Below are 7,231 nucleotides of genomic sequence, written 5' to 3' on the forward strand. Positions count from 1 at the left end.
GTTTAATTTAGGCAGAGCTTCATGCACATATGGAAGTAACTGAATGACAAGAAGTTGTTTACAAAGGGTGGAGTAGCCTATTTTCAGGCCTCCCAATTTTTCTAAGGTTTTAAAGGTCTCTGCCTCTTATACGTGCTATACATATGCAACTATAAAATATACTCAATATAGTGAACAGCTGTATAAGCAAGGCTTTTGAGAGGGCCCTTAGTACTGCGTTATTCAGCAAATGTTCTGTGGTGTTATAGCAGCTGCTGGGATTTAGTTCCCTTGGTATGCTGCTTTTAGGACTGCCCTTCAAATATGTTCATTGTCCTCTTTGTAGGACAATGCAAGCCATCCTAGATGCAAAACACTGCCCCCTTCTTACTGCCAAGGGCTTTCTTTTCTTAATGATTTTTTTTCTTAAAAAGTACCTACCTGACACACAGAATCTCCTTCTTTGTGTTGATGTAGCACAAGAGGCACAAGGCCTGCACATGCTTGGTGCCATCTTTGCCACATAGGCTCTGCAGAACAATGGGAGTAAATAGACACAGAGGTGTGGGACTTTGTCCGTAGGAGGATAATCTGTGATGGCTTTTACTGCTGGTGGGATCTACGCTGGCTGTTCACTTCTTGCTCTCCATTGTTTCAACTCCCAAAGCAGAAGGTTAGGCTGTTATTCTAACTTACAGTACAGCTGGCCCCCATATATCAGTATGTTACTTAAATACCAGGGTACTAATGATATGTGACACCAGTGGAAAACAAGAAAGTTGAGGCCAACATTTTTGGCATATCTTTTGCTACTATATCCTTTGGAAGAACAGCCGGTGAGTGAATTGAGTTGTGATTTGAATTGCTGTAAGTCCACTTCTCCAAGTTGCAGGATTCTGTTATATGTGAGAGGAAATTTGTGCAGGATTTGCGGCTTGTCTCTCTCTCTCATTAGTTTTGTACACTGAAGAGTTACAAGCCCAGCTTTCACCCATTTAAACTAACTTGCTTCGAGTCAGTGATAATAGGAGAGGGAAAGCATACATCAAAACAAAAGCTGTATTCTACAGGTGTTCCTGCTTGTACACTGGCTTTTAGGTAGACTTGGGTATCCAGATTGAAAAACCTTCTGCATCAATTGTCTTATGTGCAGAGGAAGCACAAATGCAATCAGAAGGTCTGGCATGAAAAAATGAACCAAAACAGGGGAGCCTTTCTTCTCATTACACAGACAGGTTTTTCTTAAAAGTCATGCAAGTTAAAATAAATACCACAGCACATAAGGCAGCACACAGAAAAATTAATCGGTGAGCTACAGCATGTGCGCAGCAGCAGCGCTGCATTCCTGTCATCACACATTCCCAAAGCATAACACTGAGAGAAATATGATCTGAAACTAGTTTAAGAGGTGCTGTAAGTAAGCCAGGATTACTACCATGGTATAACACAAGCTGATAGCAAGACTGAAGACTTGCTTGTGATAGGCTTTGAAACATTTTTCCTTTTTTATATTTGGAATTTTTTTCACTTATACCTTTGCCCTTGGGATTTTTTTTCTTTCCTTTTCTGGTGGAGTTTCTCAAATGCTCTCTTCAAGAAGAGAGTTGTCTGGGCAAGCCCAGCTTTTTCCTTGCCAATAAATCCATCAAGAAATGCTGCCTCGTTTTGTGACCTGGACCACAAGCATCGATTACAAGTACTTGGCTTCTCTTGCATGTTTGAGTAACAAGTACTAGTGAGAGGTGACAGATTAATAGTGTTAGTGTCAGAAGTCTAAGGACTGATGTGAAGGGGTGTGAGTGAGTTTTCTGGATTGTTCTTGCTAGTGTATCTGATTACAAATATCTGGAAGGGAAAAGTAGTGCTTCCTATAGACAAGGTTACAGTGTATTGCTGGACCTCCTTAACCTGTAAAGGATTGCTTAAAAGCATGTCTTTTAGAGTCTGAGTTCTGCACCTTTGTTAATACAGTGATACAAGAATCCACACATGAAAATGGTGATTTTATGAAGTGGACAACTTTCTTCTTCATGGATTTATAATGTTAGAAATGCTGGCAATGTACTTTCTCAGGAACACTCTTATGCAGAGCTGTAAATCTAATAAACCCATAGATTACCAAGGTCTATGATGTTATACATGAGCTTGGGGTTTTTCACAAGTTCATAATTACATTTTTCCCACCTCTTCTCACACTCCATTTTTCCTCCTCCTCCTCTGCTTTACAACTGCTTGTACTACAGGCTTTTTTTCCCCACTTTATTTTTTGTTTATTCCTTTCTGCTCTCCCTCTCCTACTTTCAAGGACCCTGCAATTCCTTCACAGAATCTTGCAGCATCCTATCTCCAGCTTTTAAGATGTTACAGAATGTGATGGTTTTGTTTTCATTGGCTCCAGAACGACCCTCTGCTCCCTGTTTTACTTGGTTGCCAGTGACTGTGGCTTTCCTTGTGCAAAGTCTCCTGTGTGTCCCAGTATTACCAATGTTATTTGTAGTGTTTGTTTCTGAAGTTGGGCATCAGGAAAGAACCCCTCTCATAGACCTGCAGTGTGTGATGCTACAAAACTCTGGGTGTCACTTGGCATCTTGAGTTAGCTCCCCCAGTGGTGTTGGGTGCTTGTCAGGCACCAGCTCAGCTGACAGTAATAAAGTGAAGCCCTTCTAATTTTCTCCGTGTGGCAGCCAGTTCAGGCTGTGTGCAACAGGCAAGGTAATGACAGGGTAAGGGAGAACCCAGGCTTTGAATGTATAGTTTGAGAGAAAATTCTTTTAGAGGTGTAGCTCGTCTTAGTCCAGAGGGGATTGCCTTCCTCCTTGTATGTCCTATTATTTTGCCTTTTTTATTTCAGTGTTTGGCTTGTGTGCTTATTTAATTTGGAAAACCTCATGCAGTCAGTCCCCAAGCCAAGGAAGTAGCTAAGGCAGTAACACCAGCCCACCCTCTTACTGAAGCCTGCTGCTGTCCCTATGGAAACTTGTTTGTCATAGGGAGGAAAAAAAAAGTAGTCCCAGCTGAAACTTGAAATACCGCATTACATGAGAGCAATTACCATATATGCACAAGTATGCATGCACATACACATGCAAAGAAACATATATATACAGATCACCATATTGTACTCTGCTACATAGTTATTTTTCAGAGAAGGAAAAATAAACCTATGAAATGGGAGTTGAGATCCCAAAGTTTTAACAGTGCATTATTTGCCACTGATTTTCTACAGTCTTCTGGCTTGGTTATGACCTTTTCTGTGTTTTTTACAAAATGGGAACAGATCTACTTAGCAGCTAATAAGTGTTTATGAGGATCACATTTAATAGATATTCCTAGTAATATTTTTTTTCTCACTTTTTAAAAGATAAAACAGATTTTCAGAAGCAAAGATTTTGAATTGTTTCTCCAAAAGACTTCAGGCTTCTTAAGAATTTGGACAGAAGGAGGGTTGTGACTGAACATATAAGAATCCTTTGTAATGTCTGATATGGACCCAAGCTGCGTTTTTGAAATTCATTGTGTTAAATCTATACCTTTGAAATGACTACTGTTATACTGCCAATTCCTGATAAGGAATTGTTAAGTTATGAGAGAGGCAGGATGCATAATTTTGGTTTAGTTCAAGATCTGTATGGTCTATTTATCCAAGTATCATCTTTCCCTCTAGTAATCCAAGACAGAAATTGATCCTGTTGGACTTGAAATACCAAATTATAAAAATTACTGCTTTATCTGATTCTCAATAAAAAGCTTCTGAGTTTAATCTTTCCCTTATTGAACAAAAAATCTCCAAAAAAACCCCAAAACCCAAACCAAAATCCTCTTCAAACAATTAGGGATGAATTAAAAAAAAAAAAAAAGGAAAAAAAAAAGAAGCTTGCAAGCAAAAAGCTTTGAAGCCATCTCCATTTTTCTCATCACTATCAAGAATTCAGATTTTCGTTGGTACAATTCCTGCCTGGAAGAAGAATTTTTCCTTACTTCTAGCAAGCTCTATCAGCTTTCCATAGCTGAGAATTCTTTTTTCCTTTCTCTGCTTTGACATAGCCATATGAATACAGAAATTTATATTTCTTTATTAAAAAAAAAGAGTAAACTTAAATGTCTCAGAAAAAAATGTTGTGGATTTGATTGTTCATTTTGGGTTTGTCTTTCTTTTTTTTGTCTTTCAAATTTGAGCTTTCAGATCACATGAAGAAAACAGTTTTATTTCATTTTGGCCACTGAAGCAAAAAAATCAATTAAACTCATAGTTCTAGCTTATTCCAAGGAAAACAGCCAAAACTTATACTTGGTCTTTAATTATATATTTGATTCATCCCAGTAACAACACTTGACTTCAAACAATTCAAGAGCAGGAGGAAACTTGCTCTGAATTCCTCTCTTCAAAGAGGAGTACTTTTTCAGATACCATGTCAGAAGACTTTAAGCTGAAAGCAAACAAGATAACTGTGAGAGGACTTAAAAGTAACTTTACCTGACCACAGGAACAACATCTCAATACTCAGAGAAGGCCTCCAAAACTGTTTTTAAACAGATCTCCCCACATTTGGGAAGGGAAAATTGACCTTACTAGATGGTCAAACCACCACAGGTGCTTATTTTTCATTCCCTCCTCCTTTCATAGTTGTAGGAGCAAATTGTTATTCATTTCAAATTACCACACAATGAAAAGACATCATTATCTGTACCCAAAACTATAAACCAGTCTAATTCCTACAACTGACAAGTGGAAGATACCGTGTGTTAATTGTATGTACTGTATTACTCCTGTGACAATTCATGGAAGTGTACAAATTAAGTCACTTAAAGCCACTCAAAAGACTTCTGTGCGCTATTGCCAGTTCATTAGTGCACAGCAAATTGCTTGAAAAGAATTGGGACGTGCTTTACCTGACAGTTGCAGAGCCATCCCATTTTTTTTATTTGATACTTGTTAGAATACTTTAGTTGTGGGTAATTATACAGAAAGCCAGTGTAAAGATCACTGCGGCCTTGTTTGTTATCGTGAGCGTTTGTGTGTGTGTCCTGCTTTGTTCTGTCTTTCTACTTCTTGACCTCATTTTTTCCTTCTCATTGCTGATTCCTCTTTGTCTCTTGTCTCATGTCTTCTTTTAATGGAACAGATTGATATCTAGGGCTGTGTCTAGACTAGGAGAAAAGTTGAGTTTAGTTCAGCAATAAGTTAGCTGGCCAGCTATATTCAACTGCTTCTTGACTGCTGGAAGGGCAAAGCCATCATTCATTCAACATTCAGATAGTGCAATGTGAATTTATGCTCCTAGATAGAATTTAATTTGCTTCTGCATCTGATAAAATAGGTACATTTTTTAGGTTTGACTTAGCTAGGTAGTGCTAACCAATCTACCCCAACCTCAGCCTTCGGGGAGAAAAATGGAACGATTCTAGAAGTTCTTATGGTTTTTCTGGTCTGAGGGTGAAAACATGCTCTATTATAAGCTTTGCGTAGGTTGATGAGTAAATTGCTAGATGAGTAAGTTTCATGATGGAAAATCTTATGTTTTTATTAGAGGAGCTTTAGGCCATCTTTTTTCTCATCTTAACTTTTTCCTGTTGCTACCAGTATACAAAGCATCAGTGAAAACATGTCTTTCCTATTAGCTCTTCACAGTTGGAAAAAGATGAGACTGAATGAGAAAGAACCCCACAGCATTTAGCTTTCAACGTTCTTGCTGATTTTCATTAATGTATATTCTACTCCTATGAAAGGGACTGCCGTATAGTAACACCTGAATAGTTCTGCGGTGTGTGTGCTGCCCGCAGTAGCACAGCCAGATGGGCTGAGATGGCTGCTGAGGTGATGAACTCGGAGCCATACAGCAAGGCAGCTAAGGGATGATATCTCGTGGTCCACTTGCTTTGATGTTAAGTTCATTCACTGATGGTCATCCTTTGACTGGTTCACCACTATTGAAAATTTCCAATTACAAAATTACAGTCTGTTCTTCAAAGCTCTTAGAAATGTGATACAAACCACTCTAAGAAGGATTAATTATCAAAATGTAAATTTATAAGTAATTTAACAAAGTTGCAAAAGCAACATTTTCACATCCCTGCATTGCAGTTGTCCCCATTGGCAACGGTGGCAGCACCTGACACCAGGCGTGCTCTGAGCTGTTTTGCAGAGGAGGAACCTAGTCCCTTTGCACAGTTCTGGTTAATTGGAATTCATAAAATGCCCGGGTGGCCAGGCCCCACTCAAGGGGATGCCCTGGGCGTAGATGCGTGAGCCACTGTGAGAGGGTGGGCAACCTCCTTCCAGCCGGTGAAGAGGGCAGCCCGGGTGTCCTGGATACCCTTGTGGAGTGTGGTGGGTTTTCAGTGTGGCGGTGTGACTGACCGGGCCCTCCTGGGGAGAGCCGGTTCTTCAGGAGCCGATGGGGAAAGGCGGCGGAGGATGCATGGGTGAACCCCGCAGGCTCTGCGCAGGGGTGCCCCGGGGGTGCAGATCTGTCCCGGCGCCCTTCCCTCGCTTGTGTCCATTCGCCCCGCGGCTGGCCCGGGGCGGCAGCGGCACCCGGGTTGGTGTTGGCAACCCGGCAACAGGGTTGGTTTCTCTCCCGCAAGGCCGCCCTGCCCGCTGCTCTCCGGGCCCGCCGGCCGCAGCCCGGCGGTGTGGGGTGCCCAGCTGTGCGCACCCGGCCCCGGCGCTCCGCCGTCACTGCCACCGCCAGGAAGGAAGGAAGGACGGACAGACGGACGGACGGAAAGGAGGCGGGGCGGGAGGGGGCCGGGTCCCTGCCGTACACGGGGCTTTGTACGCGGGCGCCCGCGAGCCGGTGCCGCACAGGGGAGCGCGGAGCCCGGCGGGACTAGCAGGGCTCCGGCGGGAGTAGCATGAGCCCGGGCGGCGGCGCGGCGCCCGGCGCTCCGGCAGCGGCTGCTCTTGGCGCGGCGGGGCGGAGGGCAGGCGGCGGGCGGGCCGTGCAGGCGGGGGGGGGGGGGGGGGGGTCGCGGCTGCATCCGCTCGTCCCGCGGCCGAGAGGCGTCTGTGAGCCCTCCCTCCTCTCCTCTCCCTCCTCCTCCTCCCACCGCTCCTCCCGCCACGCCGGGAGCTACCGCCTCCTCCCCAGTGCCGGGCGCGCCGCGGTCGGGGTCGCAGCCGGCGGCCGCGGGATTTTCCTCGTTTGTTTGGGCCTTTTGTGTCGGGGCTCACAGTTGGCTAAGCACGGCCGGGCTGAATTGGGCCATTGTTCGGGACCCCCGAGCTCCCACGCTGCACATCTCTCGTCCC

The 7,231-nt window shown here is 43.8% G+C and overlaps 1 protein-coding gene across 3 annotated transcripts in view; it reads left to right on the forward strand.

Annotated features, from left to right (window-relative positions):
* Positions 1-7,231, forward strand: part of STOX2 (storkhead box 2) — a 142,149-nt gene that overhangs the window by 63,830 nt on the left and 71,088 nt on the right. The gene's annotated exons all lie outside the window — the stretch shown is intronic.

This window comes from Parus major, chromosome 4 (assembly GCF_001522545.3).
Source record: "Parus major isolate Abel chromosome 4, Parus_major1.1, whole genome shotgun sequence".
In the NCBI taxonomy this organism is placed as follows: domain Eukaryota; kingdom Metazoa; phylum Chordata; class Aves; order Passeriformes; family Paridae; genus Parus; species Parus major.